Below are 16652 nucleotides of genomic sequence, written 5' to 3'. Positions count from 1 at the left end.
AATGTTATTGGGGGTGAGGGTGCAGTGTGGATTCACTACAATGTTATTGGGGATGAGGGTGCAGTGTGGATTCACTAGAATATTATTGGGGGTGAGGGTGCAGTGTGGATTCACTAGAATGTTATTGGGGGTGAGGGTGCAGTGTGGATTCACTGTAATGTTATTGGGGGTGAGGGTGCAGTGTGGATTCACTAGAATGTTATTGGGGGTGAGGGTGCAGTGTGGATTCACTACAATGTTATTGGGGATGAGGGTGCAGTGTGGATTCACTGTAATGTTATTGGGGGTGAGGGTGCAGTGTGGATTCACTAGAATGTTATTGGGGGTGAGGGTGCAGTGTGGATTCACTAGAATGTTATTGGGGGTGAGGGTGCAGTGTGGATTCAGTAGAATGTTATTGGGGATGAGGGTGCAGTGTGGATTCACTAGAATGTTATTGGGGGTGAGGGTGCAGTGTGGATTCACTAGAATGTTATTGGGGGTGAGGGTGCAGTGTGTATTCACTAGAATATTATTGGGGGTGAGGGTGCAGTGTGGATTCACTAAAATGTTATTGGGGGTGAGGGTGCAGTGTGGATTCACTAGAATGTTATTGGGGGTGAGGGTGCAGTGTGGATCCACTAGAATATTATTGGGGGTGAGGGTGCAGTGTGGATTCACTAGAATGTTATTGGGGGTGAGGGTGCAGTGTGGATTCACTAGAATGTTATTGGGGGTGAGGGTGCAGTGTGGATTCACTAGAATGTTATTGGGGGTGAGGGTGCAGTGTGGATTCACTAGAATGTTATTGGGGGTGAGGGTGCAGTGTGGAGTCAGTAGAATATTATTGGGGGTGAGGGTGCAGTGTGGAGTCAGTAGAATATTATTGGGGGTGAGGGTGCTGTGTGGATTCACTGGAATGTTATTGGGGGTGAGGGTGCAGTGTGGATTCACTGGAATGTTATTGGGGATGAGGGTGCAGTGTGGATTCACTAGAATGTTATTGGGGGTGAGGGTGCAGTGTGGAGTCAGTAGAATATTATTGGGGGTGAGGGTGCAGTGTGGATTCACTAGAATGTTATTGGGGGTGAGGGTGCAGTGTGGATTCACTAGAATATTATTGGGGGTGAGGGTGCAGTGTGGATTCACTGGAATATTATTGGGGGTGAGGGTGCAGTGTGGATTCACTAGAATATTATTGGGGGTGAGGGTGCAGTGTGGATTCACTAGAATATTATTGGGGGTGAGGGTGCAGTGTGGATTCACTACAATGTTATTGGGGGTGAGGGTGCAGTGTGGATTCACTAGAATGTTATTGGGGGTGAGGGTGCAGTGTGGAGTCAGTAGAATATTATTGGGGGTGAGGGTGCTGTGTGGATTCACTGGAATGTTATTGGGGGTGAGGGTGCTGTGTGGATTCACTGGAATGTTATTGGGGGTGAGGGTGCAGTGTGGATTCACTGGAATGTTATTGGGGATGAGGGTGCAGTGTGGATTCACTAGAATGTTATTGGGGGTGAGGGTGCAGTGTGGATTCACTACAATGTTATTGGGGGTGAGGGTGCAGTGTGGAGTCAGTAGAATATTATTGGGGGTGAGGGTGCAGTGTGGATTCAGTAGAATGTCATTGGGGGTGAGGGTGCAGTGTGGATTCACTAGAATATTATTGGGGGTGAGGGTGCAGTGTGGATTCACTGGAATGTTATTGGGGGTGAGGGTGCAGTGTGGATTCACTGGAATGTTATTGGGGATGAGGGTGCAGTGTGGAGTCACTAGAATGTTATTGGGGGTGAGGGTGCAGTGTGGATTCACTAGAATGTTATTGGGGGTGAGGGTGCAGTGTGGATTCACTGTAATGTTATTGGGGATGAGGGTGCAGTGTGGATTCACTGTAATGTTATTGGGGGTGAGGGTGCAGTGTGGATTCACTGTAATGTTATTGGGGGTGAGGGTGCAGTGTGGATTCACTAGAATGTTATTGGGGGTGAGGGTGCAGTGTGGATTCACTACAATGTTATTGGGGATGAGGGTGCAGTGTGGATTCACTAGAATATTATTGGGGGTGAGGGTGCAGTGTGGATTCACTAGAATGTTATTGGGGGTGAGGGTGCAGTGTGGATTCACTGTAATGTTATTGGGGGTGAGGGTGCAGTGTGGATTCACTAGAATGTTATTGGGGGTGAGGGTGCAGTGTGGATTCACTACAATGTTATTGGGGATCAGGGTGCAGTGTGGATTCACTGTAATGTTATTGGGGGTGAGGGTGCAGTGTGGATTCACTAGAATGTTATTGGGGGTGAGGGTGCAGTGTGGATTCACTAGAATGTTATTGGGGGTGAGGGTGCAGTGTGGATTCACTGTAATGTTATTGGGGGTGAGGGTGCAGTGTGGATTCACTTGAATATTATTGGGGGTGAGGGTGCAGTGTGGATTCACTAGAATGTTATTGGGGGTGAGGGTGCAGTGTGGATTCACTAGAATGTTATTGGGGGTGAGGGTGCAGTGTGGATTCACTACAATGTTATTGGGGATGAGGGTGCAGTGTGGATTCACTGTAATGTTATTGGGGGTGAGGGTGCAGTGTGGATTCACTAGAATGTTATTGGGGGTGAGGGTGCAGTGTGGATTCACTAGAATGTTATTGGGGGTGAGGGTGCAGTGTGGATTCACTGTAATGTTATTGGGGGTGAGGGTGCAGTGTGGATTCACTAGAATATTATTGGGGGTGAGGGTGCAGTGTGGATTCACTAGAATGTTATTGGGGGTGAGGGTGCAGTGTGGATTCACTAGAATGTTATTGGGGATGAGGGTGCAGTGTGGATTCACTAGAATGTTATTGGGGATGAGGGTGCAGTGTGGATTCACTACAATGTTATTGGGGGTGAGGGTGCAGTGTGGATTCACTAGAATATTATTGGGGGTGAGGGTGCAGTGTGGATTCACTAGAATGTTATTGGGGGTGAGGGTGCAGTGTGGATTCACTAGAATGTTATTGGGGATGAGGGTGCAGTGTGGATTCACTAGAATGTTATTGGGGATGAGGGTGCAGTGTGGATTCACTAGAATATTATTGGGGGTGAGGGTGCAGTGTGGATTCACTGTAATGTTATTGGGGGTGAGGGTGCAGTGTGGATTCACTAGAATATTATTGGGGGTGAGGGTGCAGTGTGGATTCACTAGAATGTTATTGGGGGTGAGGGTGCAGTGTGGATTCACTAGAATGTTATTGGGGATGAGGGTGCAGTGTGGATTCACTAGAATGTTATTGGGGATGAGGGTGCAGTGTGGATTCACTACAATGTTATTGGGGGTGAGGGTGCAGTGTGGATTCACTAGAATGTTATTGGGGGTGAGGGTGCAGTGTGGATTCACTACAATGTTATTGGGGATGAGGGTGCAGTGTGGATTCACTGTAATGTTATTGGGGGTGAGGGTGCAGTGTGGATTCACTAGAATGTTATTGGGGGTGAGGGTGCAGTGTGGATTCACTAGAATGTTATTGGGGGTGAGGGTGCAGTGTGGATTCACTGTAATGTTATTGGGGGTGAGGGTGCAGTGTGGATTCACTAGAATATTATTGGGGGTGAGGGTGCAGTGTGGATTAACTAGAATGTTATTGGGGGTGAGGGTGCAGTGTGGATTCACTACAATGTTATTGGGGATGAGGGTGCAGTGTGGATTCACTGTAATGTTATTGGGGGTGAGGGTGCAGTGTGGATTCACTAGAATGTTATTGGGGGTGAGGGTGCAGTGTGGATTCACTAGAATGTTATTGGGGGTGAGGGTGCAGTGTGGATTCACTGTAATGTTATTGGGGGTGAGGGTGCAGTGTGGATTCACTAGAATATTATTGGGGGTGAGGGTGCAGTGTGGATTCACTAGAATGTTATTGGGGATGAGGGTGCAGTGTGGATTCACTAGAATGTTATTGGGGGTGAGGGTGCAGTGTGGATTCACTAGAAGGTTATTGGGGGTGAGGGTGCAGTGTGGATTCACCGGAATGTTATTGGGGGGTGAGGGTGCAGTGTGGATTCACTAGAATGTTATTGGGGGTGAGGGTGCAGTGTGGATTCACTAGAATATTATTGGGGGTGAGGGTGCAGTGTGGATTCACTAGAATGTTATTGGGGGTGAGGGTGCAGTGTGGATTCACTAGAATGTTATTGGGGGTGAGGGTGCAGTGTGGATTCACTAGAATGTTATTGGGGGTGAGGGTGCAGTGTGGATTCACTAGAATGTTATTGGGGGTGAGGGTGCAGTGTGGATTCACTAGAATATTATTGGGGGTGAGGGTGCAGTGTGGATTCACTAGAATGTTATTGGGGGTGAGGGTGCAGTGTGGATTCACTAGAATGTTATTTGGGGTGAGGGTGCAGTGTGGATTCACTAGAATGTTATTGGGGGTGAGGGTGCAGTGTGTATTCACTAGAATGTTATTGGGGGTGAGGGTGCAGTGTGGATTCACTAGAATATTATTGGGGGTGAGGGTGCAGTGTGGATTCACTAGAATATTATTGGGGGTGAGGGTGCAGTGTGGATTCACTAGAATGTTATTGGGGGTGAGGGTGCAGTGTGGATTCATTAGAATATTATTGGGGGTGAGGGTGCAGTGTGGATTCACTAGAATGTTATTGGGGGTGAGGGTGCAGTGTGGATTCACTAGAATATTATTGGGGGTGAGGGTGCAGTGTGGATTCACTAGAATGTTATTGGGGGTGAGGGTGCAGTGTGGATTCATTAGAATGTTATTCGGGGTGAGGGTGCAGTGTGGATTCACTAGAATGTTATTGGGGATGAGGGTGCAGTGTGGATTCACTAGAATGTTATTGGGGGTGAGGGTGCAGTGTGGATTCACTAGAAGGTTATTGGGGGTGAGGGTGCAGTGTGGATTCACCGGAATGTTATTGGGGGGTGAGGGTGCAGTGTGGATTCACTAGAATATTATTGGGGGGTGTGGGTGCAGTGTGGATTCACTAGAATATTATTGGGGGGTGAGGGTGCAGTGTGGATTCAGTAGAATGTTATTGGGGGTGAGGGTGCAGTGTGGATTCACTAGAATATTATTGGGAGTGAGGGTGCAGTGTGGATTCACTAGAATGTTATTGGGGGTGAGGGTGCAGTGTGGATTCCCTAGAATATTATTGGGAGTGAGGGTGCAGTGTGGAGTCAGTAGAATGTTATTGGTGGTGAGGGTGCAGTGTGGATTCACTAGAATATTATTGGGAGTGAGGGTGCAGTGTGGATTCACTAGAATATTATTGGGAGTGAGGGTGCAGTGTGGATTCAGTAGAATGTTATTGGGAGTGAGGGTGCAGTGTGGATTCACTAGAATATTATTGGGAGTGAGGGTGCAGTGTGGATTCAGTAGAATGTTATTGGTGGTGAGGGTGCAGTGTGGATTCACTAGAATATTATTGGGAGTGAGGGTGCAGTGTGGATTCACTAGAATATTACTGGGAGTGAGGGTGCAGTGTGGAATCACTAGAATGTTATTGGGGGTGAGGGTGCAGTGTGGATTCACTGTAATGTTATTGGGAGTGAGGGTGCAGTGTGGATTCACTAGAATATTATTGGGAGTGAGGGTGCAGTGTGGATTCACTGTAATGTTATTGGGGGTGAGGGTGCAGTGTGGATTCACTGGAATATTATTGGGGGTGAGGGTGCAGTGTGGATTCACTAGAATGTTCTTGGGGGTGAGGGTGCAGTGTGGATTCAGTAGAATGTTATTGGGGGTGAGGGTGCAGTGTGTATTCACTAGAATATTATTGGGGGTGAGGGTGCAGTGTGGATTCACTGTAATGTTATTGGGGGTGAGGGTGCAGTGTGGATTCACTGGAATGTTATTGGGGGTGAGGGTGCAGTGTGTATTCACTAGAATATTATTGGGGGTGAGGGTGCAGTGTGGATTCACTAGAATATTATTGGGGGTGAGGGTGCAGTGTGGATTCACTCGAATGTTATTGGGGATGAGGATGCAGTGTGGATTCAGTAGAATGTTATTGGGGGTGAGGGTGCAGTGTGGATTCACTTTAATGTTATTGGGGGGTGAGGGTGCAGTGTGGATTCACTAGAATATTATTGGGGGGTGTGGGTGCAGTGTGGATTCACTAGAATATTATTGGGGGGTGAGGGTGCAGTGTGGATTCAGTAGAATGTTATTGGGGGTGAGGGTGCAGTGTGGATTCACTAGAATATTATTGGGAGTGAGGGTGCAGTGTGGATTCACTAGAATGTTATTGGGGGTGAGGGTGCAGTGTGGATTCCCTAGAATATTATTGGGAGTGAGGGTGCAGTGTGGAGTCAGTAGAATGTTATTGGTGGTGAGGGTGCAGTGTGGATTCACTAGAATATTATTGGGAGTGAGGGTGCAGTGTGGATTCACTAGAATATTATTGGGAGTGAGGGTGCAGTGTGGATTCAGTAGAATGTTATTGGGAGTGAGGGTGCAGTGTGGATTCACTAGAATATTATTGGGAGTGAGGGTGCAGTGTGGATTCAGTAGAATGTTATTGGTGGTGAGGGTGCAGTGTGGATTCACTAGAATATTATTGGGAGTGAGGGTGCAGTGTGGATTCACTAGAATATTACTGGGAGTGAGGGTGCAGTGTGGAATCACTAGAATGTTATTGGGGGTGAGGGTGCAGTGTGGATTCACTGTAATGTTATTGGGAGTGAGGGTGCAGTGTGGATTCACTAGAATATTATTGGGAGTGAGGGTGCAGTGTGGATTCACTGTAATGTTATTGGGGGTGAGGGTGCAGTGTGGATTCACTGGAATATTATTGGGGGTGAGGGTGCAGTGTGGATTCACTAGAATGTTCTTGGGGGTGAGGGTGCAGTGTGGATTCAGTAGAATGTTATTGGGGGTGAGGGTGCAGTGTGTATTCACTAGAATATTATTGGGGGTGAGGGTGCAGTGTGGATTCACTGTAATGTTATTGGGGGTGAGGGTGCAGTGTGGATTCACTGGAATGTTATTGGGGGTGAGGGTGCAGTGTGTATTCACTAGAATATTATTGGGGGTGAGGGTGCAGTGTGGATTCACTAGAATATTATTGGGGGTGAGGGTGCAGTGTGGATTCACTCGAATGTTATTGGGGATGAGGATGCAGTGTGGATTCAGTAGAATGTTATTGGGGGTGAGGGTGCAGTGTGGATTCACTTTAATGTTATTGGGGGTGAGGGTGCAGTGTGGATTCACTGTAATGTTATTGGGGGTGAGGGTGCAGTGTGGATTCACTAGAATATTATTGGGGGTGAGGGTGCAGTGTGGATTCACTAGAATATTATTGGGGGTGAGGGTGCAGTGTGGATTCACTAGAATATTATTGGGGATGAGGGTGCAGTGTGGATTCAGTAGAATGTTATTGGGGGTGAGGGTGCAGTGTGGATTCAGTAGAATGTTATTGGGGGTGAGGGTGCAGTGTGGATTCACTAGAATATTATTGGGGGTGAGGGTGCAGTGTGGATTCACTAGAATATTATTGGGGGTGAGGGTGCAGTGTGGATTCACTAGAATATTATTGGGGATGAGGGTGCAGTGTGGATTCAGTAGAATGTTATTGGGGGTGAGGGTGCAGTGTGGATTCACTGTAATGTTATTGGGGGTGAGGGTGCAGTGTGGATTCACTAGAATATTATTGGGGGTGAGGGTGCAGTGTGGATTCACTAGAATGTTATTGGGGGTGAGGGTGCAGTGTGGATTCACTGTAATGTTATTGGGGGTGAGGGTGCAGTGTGGATTCAGTAGAATATTATTGGGGGTGAGGGTGCAGTGTGGATTCACTAGAATGTTATTGGGGGTGAGGGTGCAGTGTGGATTCACTAGAATATTATTGGGGGGTGAGGGTGCAGTGTGGATTCACTAGAATGTTATTGGGGGTGAGGGTGCAGTGTGGATTCACTAGAATATTATTGGGGGTGAGGGTGCAGTGTGGATTCACTAGAATGTTATTGGGGGTGAGGGTGCAGTGTGGATTCATTAGAATGTTATTCGGGGTGAGGGTGCAGTGTGGATTCACTAGAATGTTATTGGGGATGAGGGTGCAGTGTGGATTCACTAGAATGTTATTGGGGGTGAGGGTGCAGTGTGGATTCACTAGAAGGTTATTGGGGGTGAGGGTGCAGTGTGGATTCACCGGAATGTTATTGGGGGGTGAGGGTGCAGTGTGGATTCACTAGAATATTATTGGGGGGTGAGGGTGCAGTGTGGATTCACTAGAATATTATTGGGGGGTGAGGGTGCAGTGTGGATTCAGTAGAATGTTATTGGGGGTGAGGGTGCAGTGTGGATTCACTAGAATATTATTGGGAGTGAGGGTGCAGTGTGGATTCACTAGAATGTTATTGGGGGTGAGGGTGCAGTGTGGATTCACTAGAATATTATTGGGAGTGAGGGTGCAGTGTGGAGTCAGTAGAATGTTATTGGTGGTGAGGGTGCAGTGTGGATTCACTAGAATATTATTGGGAGTGAGGGTGCAGTGTGGATTCACTAGAATATTATTGGGAGTGAGGGTGCAGTGTGGATTCAGTAGAATGTTATTGGGAGTGAGGGTGCAGTGTGGATTCACTAGAATATTATTGGGAGTGAGGGTGCAGTGTGGATTCAGTAGAATGTTATTGGTGGTGAGGGTGCAGTGTGGATTCACTAGAATATTATTGGGAGTGAGGGTGCAGTGTGGATTCACTAGAATATTACTGGGAGTGAGGGTGCAGTGTGGATTCACTAGAATATTATTGGGAGTGAGGGTGCAGTGTGGATTCACTGTAATGTTATTGGGAGTGAGGGTGCAGTGTGGATTCACTAGAATATTATTGGGAGTGAGGGTGCAGTGTGGATTCACTGTAATGTTATTGGGGGTGAGGGTGCAGTGTGGATTCACTGGAATATTATTGGGGGTGAGGGTGCAGTGTGGATTCACTAGAATGTTCTTGGGGGTGAGGGTGCAGTGTGGATTCAGTAGAATGTTATTGGGGGTGAGGGTGCAGTGTGTATTCACTAGAATATTATTGGGGGTGAGGGTGCAGTGTGGATTCACTGTAATGTTATTGGGGGTGAGGGTGCAGTGTGGATTCACTGGAATGTTATTGGGGGTGAGGGTGCAGTGTGTATTCACTAGAATATTATTGGGGGTGAGGGTGCAGTGTGGATTCACTAGAATATTATTGGGGGTGAGGGTGCAGTGTGGATTCACTCGAATGTTATTGGGGATGAGGGTGCAGTGTGGATTCAGTAGAATGTTATTGGGGGTGAGGGTGCAGTGTGGATTCACTGTAATGTTATTGGGGGTGAGGGTGCAGTGTGGATTCACTGTAATGTTATTGGGGGTGAGGGTGCAGTGTGGATTCACTAGAATATTATTGGGGGTGAGGGTGCAGTGTGGATTCACTAGAATATTATTGGGGGTGAGGGTGCAGTGTGGATTCACTAGAATATTATTGGGGATGAGGGTGCAGTGTGGATTCAGTAGAATGTTATTGGGGGTGAGGGTGCAGTGTGGATTCAGTAGAATGTTATTGGGGGTGAGGGTGCAGTGTGGATTCACTAGAATATTATTGGGGGTGAGGATGCTGTGTGGATTCACTAGAGTATTATTGGGGGTGAGGGTGCAGTGTGGATTCACTAGAATATTATTGGGGATGAGGGTGCAGTGTGGATTCAGTAGAATGTTATTGGGGGTGAGGGTGCAGTGTGGATTCACTGTAATGTTATTGGGGGTGAGGGTGCAGTGTGGATTCACTAGAATATTATTGGGGGTGAGGGTGCAGTGTGGATTCACTAGAATGTTATTGGGGGTGAGGGTGCAGTGTGGATTCACTGTAATGTTATTGGGGGTGAGGGTGCAGTGTGGATTCAGTAGAATATTATTGGGGGTGAGGGTGCAGTGTGGATTCAGTAGAATGTCATTGGGGGTGAGGGTGCAGTGTGGATTCACTAGAATATTATTGGGGGTGAGGGTGCAGTGTGGATTCACTGGAATGTTATTGGGGGTGAGGGTGCAGTGTGGATTCACTGGAATGTTATTGGGCATGAGGGTGCAGTGTGGATTCACTAGAATGTTATTGGGGGTGAGGGTGCAGTGTGGATTCACTAGAATGTTATTGGGGGTGAGGGTGCAGTGTGGATTCACCAGAATGTTATTTGTGGGGTGAGGGGCAGTGTGGATTCACTAGAATGTTATTTGGGGGTGAGGGTGCAATGTGGATTCACTAGAATGTTATTGGGGGTGAGGGTGCAGTGTGGATTCACTAGAATGTTATTGGGGGTGAGGGTGCAGTGTGGATTCACCAGAATGTTATTGGGGATGAGGGTGCAGTGTGGATTCACTAGAATATTATTGGGGGTGAGGGTGCAGTGTGGATTCACTGTAATGTTATTGGGGTGAGGGTGCAGTGTGGATTCACTAGAATATTATTGGGGGTGAGGGTGCAGTGTGGATTCACTACAATGTTATTGGGGATGAGGGTGCAGTGTGGATTCACTGTAATGTTATTGGGGGTGAGGGTGCAGTGTGGATTCACTAGAATGTTATTGGGGGTGAGGGTGCAGTGTGGATTCACTAGAATGTTATTGGGGGTGAGGGTGCAGTGTGGATTCACTGTAATGTTATTGGGGGTGAGGGTGCAGTGTGGATTCACTAGAATATTATTGGGGGTGAGGGTGCAGTGTGGATTCACTAGAATGTTATTGGGGGTGAGGGTGCAGTGTGGATTCACTAGAATGTTATTGGGGATGAGGGTGCAGTGTGGATTCACTAGAATGTTATTGGGGATGAGGGTGCAGTGTGGATTCACTAGAATGTTATTGGGGGTGAGGGTGCAGTGTGGATTCACTAGAATGTTATTGGGGGTGAGGGTGCAGTGTGGATTCACTGTAATGTTATTGGGGGTGAGGGTGCAGTGTGGATTCACTAGAATATTATTGGGGGTGAGGGTGCAGTGTGGATTCACTAGAATGTTATTGGGGGTGAGGGTGCAGTGTGGATTCACTAGAATGTTCTTGGGGATGAGGGTGCAGTGTGGATTCACTAGAATGTTATTGGGGATGAGGGTGCAGTGTTGATTCACTAGAATGTTCTTGGGGATGAGGGTGCAGTGTGGATTCACTAGAATGTTATTGGGGATGAGGGTGCAGTGTGGATTCACTAGAATGTTATTGGGGGTGAGGGTGCAGTGTGGATTCACTAGAATGTTATTGGGGGTGAGGGTGCAGTGTGGATTCACTGTAATGTTATTGGGGGTGAGGGTGCAGTGTGGATTCACTAGAATATTATTGGGGGTGAGGGTGCAGTGTGGATTCACTAGAATGTTATTGGGGGTGAGGGTGCAGTGTGGATTCACTAGAATGTTCTTGGGGATGAGGGTGCAGTGTGGATTCACTAGAATGTTATTGGGGATGAGGGTGCAGTGTGGATTCACTAGAATGTTATTGGGGATGAGGGTGCAGTGTGGATTCACTAGAAGGTTATTGGGGGTGAGGGTGCAGTGTGGATTCACTAGAAGGTTATTGGGGGTGAGGGTGCAGTGTGGATTCACCGGAATGTTATTGGGGGGTGAGGGTGCAGTGTGGATTCACTAGAATGTTATTGGGGGTGAGGGTGCAGTGTGGATTCACTAGAATGTTATTGGGGGTGAGGGTGCAGTGTGGATTCACTGGAATGTTATTGGGGGGTGAGGGTGCAGTGTGGATTCACTAGAATGTTATTGGGGGTGAGGGTGCAGTGTGGATTCACTAGAAGGTTATTGGGGGTGAGGGTGCAGTGTGGATTCACTAGAAGGTTATTGGGGGTGAGGGTGCAGTGTGGATTCACCGGAATGTTATTGGGGGGTGAGGGTGCAGTGTGGATTCACTAGAATGTTATTGGGGGTGAGGGTGCAGTGTGGATTCACTAGAATGTTATTGGGGGTGAGGGTGCAGTGTGGATTCACTAGAATGTTATTGGGGGTGAGGGTGCAGTGTGGATTCACTAGAATGTTATTGGGGGTGAGGGTGCAGTGTGTATTCACTAGAATATTATTGGGGGTGAGGGTGCAGTGTGGATTCACTAGAATATTATTGGGGGTGAGGGTGCAGTGTGGATTCACTAGAATGTTATTGGGGGTGAGGGTGCAGTGTGGATTCACTAGAATATTATTGGGGGTGAGGGTGCTGTGTGGATTCACTAGAATGTTATTGGGGGTGAGGGTGCAGTGTGGATTCATTCGAATGTTATTCGGGGTGAGGGTGCAGTGTGGATTCACTAGAATGTTATTGGGGGTGAGGGTGCAGTGTGGATTCACTAGAATGTTATTGGGGATGAGGGTGCAGTGTGGATTCACTAGAATGTTATTGGGGGTGAGGGTGCAGTGTGGATTCACTAGAAGGTTATTGGGGGTGAGGGTGCAGTGTGGATTCACCGGAATGTTATTGGGGGGTGAGGGTGCAGTGTGGATTCACTAGAATATTATTGGGGGGTGAGGGTGCAGTGTGGATTCACTAGAATATTATTGGGGGGTGAGGGTGCAGTGTGGATTCAGTAGAATGTTATTGGGGGTGAGGGTGCAGTGTGGATTCACTAGAATATTATTGGGAGTGAGGGTGCAGTGTGGATTCACTAGAATGTTATTGGGGGTGAGGGTGCAGTGTGGATTCACTAGAATATTATTGGGAGTGAGGGTGCAGTGTGGAGTCAGTAGAATGTTATTGGTGGTGAGGGTGCAGTGTGGATTCAGTAGAATGTTATTGGTGGTGAGGGTGCAGTGTGGATTCACTAGAATGTTATTGGGGGTGAGGGTGCAGTGTGGATTCACTAGAATATTATTGGGAGTGAGGGTGCAGTGTGGATTCACTAGAATATTATTGGGAGTGAGGGTGCAGTGTGGATTCACTAGAATGTTATTGGGGGTGAGGGTGCAGTGTGGATTCACTGTAATGTTATTGGGAGTGAGGGTGCAGTGTGGATTCACTAGAATATTATTGGGAGTGAGGGTGCAGTGTGGATTCACTGTAATGTTATTGGGGGTGAGGGTGCAGTGTGGATTCACTGGAATATTATTGGGGGTGAGGGTGCAGTGTGGATTCACTAGAATGTTCTTGGGGGTGAGGGTGCAGTGTGGATTCAGTAGAATGTTATTGGGGGTGAGGGTGCAGTGTGTATTCACTAGAATATTATTGGGGGTGAGGGTGCAGTGTGGATTCACTGTAATGTTATTGGGGGTGAGGGTGCAGTGTGGATTCACTGGAATGTTATTGGGGGTGAGGGTGCAGTGTGTATTCACTAGAATATTATTGGGGGTGAGGGTGCAGTGTGGATTCACTAGAATATTATTGGGGGTGAGGGTGCAGTGTGGATTCACTCGAATGTTATTGGGGATGAGGGTGCAGTGTGGATTCAGTGGAATGTTATTGGGGGTGAGGGTGCAGTGTGGATTCACTGTAATGTTATTGGGGGTGAGGGTGCAGTGTGGATTCACTGGAATGTTATTGGGGGTGAGGGTGCAGTGTGTATTCACTAGAATATTATTGGGGGTGAGGGTGCAGTGTGGATTCACTAGAATATTATTGGGGGTGAGGGTGCAGTGTGGATTCACTGTAATGTTATTGGGGGTGAGGGTGCAGTGTGGATTCACTGGAATGTTATTGGGGGTGAGGGTGCAGTGTGGATTCACTGTAATGTTATTGGGGGTGAGGGTGCAGTGTGTATTCACTAGAATATTATTGGGGGTGAGGGTGCAGTGTGTATTCACTAGAATATTATTGGGGGTGAGGGTGCAGTGTGTATTCACTAGAATATTATTGGGGGTGAGGGTGCAGTGTGGATTCAGTAGAATGTTATTGGGGGTGAGGGTGCAGTGTGGATTCACTGGAATGTTATTGGGGGTGAGGGTGCAGTGTGGATTCACTAGAATATTATTGGGGGTGAGGGTGCAGTGTGGATTCACTCGAATGTTATTGGGGATGAGGGTGCAGTGTGGATTCACTAGAATAGTATTGGGGGTGAGGGTGCAGTGTGGATTCACTCGAATGTTATTGGGGGTGAGGGTGCAGTGTGGATTCACTAGAATGTTATTGGGGGTGAGGGTGCAGTGTGGATTCACTAGAATATTATTGGGGGTGAGGGTGCAGTGTGGATTCACTGTAATGTTATTGGGGGTGAGGGTGCAGTGTGGATTCACTAGAATATTATTGGGGGTGAGGGTGCAGTGTGGATTCACTAGAATATTATTGGGGGTGAGGGTGCAGTGTGGATTCACTGTAATGTTATTGGGGGTGAGGGTGCAGTGTGGATTCACTAGAATGTTATTGGGGGTGAGGGTGCAGTGTGGATTCACTAGAATATTATTGGGGGTGAGGGTGCAGTGTGGATTCACTAGAATGTTACTGGGGGTGAGGGTGCAGTGTGGATTCACTAGAATGTTATTGGGGGTGAGGGTGCAGTGTGGATTCACTAGAATGTTATTGGGGGTGAGGGTGCAGTGTGGATTCACTAGAATGTTATTGGGGGTGAGGGTGCAGTGTGGATTCACTAGAATGTTATTGGGGGTGAGGGTGCAGTGTGGATTCACTGTAATGTTATTGGGGGTGAGGGTGCAGTGTGGATTCACTAGAATATTATTGGGGGTGAGGGTGCAGTGTGGATTCACTAGAATATTATTGGGGGTGAGGGTGCAGTGTGGATTCACTAGAATGTTATTGGGGGTGAGGGTGCAGTGTGGATTCACTAGAATATTATTGGGGGTGAGGGTGCAGTGTGGATTCACTCGAATGTTATTGGGGGGTGAGGGTGCAGTGTGGATTCACTAGAATGTTATTGGGGGTGAGGGTGCAGTGTGGATTCACTAGAATATTATTGGGGGTGAGGGTGCAGTGTGGATTCACGAGAATATTATTGGGGGTGAGGGTGCAGTGTGGATTCACTAGAATATTATTGGGGGTGAGGGTGCAGTGTGGATTCACTAGAATGTTATTGGGGGTGAGGGTGCAGTGTGGATTCACTAGAATGTTATTGGGGGTGAGGGTGCAGTGTGGATTCACTAGAATATTATTGGGGGGTGAGGGTGCAGTGTGGATTCACTCGAATGTTATTGGGGGGTGAGGGTGCAGTGTGGATTCACTCGAATGTTATTGGGGGTGAGGGTGCAGTGTGGATTCACTAGAATATTATTGGGGGTGAGGGTGCAGTGTGGATTCACTAGAATGTTATTGGGGGTGAGGGTGCAGTGTGGATTCACTAGAATGTTATTGGGGGTGAGGGTGCAGTGTGGATTCACTGTAATGTTATTGGGGGTGAGGGTGCAGTGTGGATTCACTAGAATGTTATTGGGGGTGAGGGTGCAGTGTGGATTCACTAGAATGTTACTGGGGGTGAGGGTGCAGTGTGGATTCACTAGAATGTTATTGGGGGTGAGGGTGCAGTGTGGATTCACTGTAATGTTATTGGGGGTGAGGGTGCAGTGTGGATTCACTAGAATATTATTGGGGGTGAGGGTGCAGTGTGGATTCACTAGAATGTTATTGGGGGTGAGGGTGCAGTGTGGATTCACTAGAATATTATTGGGGGTGAGGGTGCAGTGTGGATTCACTCGAATGTTATTGGGGGTGAGGGTGCAGTGTGGATTCACTGTAATGTTATTGGGGGTGAGGGTGCAGTGTGGATTCACTAGAATATTATTGGGGGTGAGGGTGCAGTGTGGATTCAGTAGAATGTTATTGGGGGTGAGGGTGCAGTGTGGATTCACCAGAATGTTATTGGGGGTGAGGGTGCAGTGTGGATTCACTAGAATATTATTGGGGGTGAGGGTGCAGTGTGGATTCACTAGAATATTATTGGGGGTGAGGGTGCAGTGTGGATTCACTAGAATATTATTGGGGGTGAGGGTGCAGTGTGGATTCACTAGAATGTTATTGGGGGTGAGGGTGCAGTGTGGATTCACTAGAATATTATTGGGGGTGAGGGTGCAGTGTGGATTCACTAGAATATTATTGGGGGTGAGGGTGCAGTGTGGATTCACTAGAATGTTATTGGGGGTGAGGGTGCAGTGTGGATTCACTAGAATATTATTGGGGGTGAGGGTGCAGTGTGGATTCACTCGAATGTTATTGGGGGTGAGGGTGCAGTGTGGATTCACTGTAATGTTATTGGGGGTGAGGGTGCAGTGTGGATTCACTAGAATATTATTGGGGGTGAGGGTGCAGTGTGGATTCAGTAGAATGTTATTGGGGGTGAGGGTGCAGTGTGGATTCACTAGAATGTTATTGGGGGTGAGGGTGCATTGTGGATTCACTAGAATGTTATTGGGGGGTGAGGGTGCAGTGTGGATTCACTAGAATGTTACTGGGGGTGAGGGTGCATTGTGGATTCAGTAGAATGTTTTTGGGGATGAGGGTGCAGTGTGGATTCATTGGAATGTTACTGGGGGTGAGGGTGCAGTGTGGATTCAGTAGAATGTTATTGGGGGTGAGGGTGCAGTGTGGATTCAGTCGAATATTATTGGGGATGAGGGTGCAGTGTGGATTCAGTCGAATATTATTGGGGGTGAGGGTGCAGTGTGGATTCAGTAGAATGTTATTGGGGGTGAGGGTGCAGTGTGGATTCAGTCGAATATTATTGGGGGTGAGGGTGCAGTGTGGATTCAGTAGAATGTTATTGGGGGGTGAGGGTGCAGTGTGGATTCACTAGAATATTATTGGGGAT

The sequence above is a fragment of the Heterodontus francisci genome, chromosome 17 (assembly GCF_036365525.1).
Source record: "Heterodontus francisci isolate sHetFra1 chromosome 17, sHetFra1.hap1, whole genome shotgun sequence".
Taxonomy (NCBI): domain Eukaryota; kingdom Metazoa; phylum Chordata; class Chondrichthyes; order Heterodontiformes; family Heterodontidae; genus Heterodontus; species Heterodontus francisci.
The sequence above is the reverse complement of the archived record's forward strand: the minus strand, read 5'-3'. Positions refer to the sequence as shown.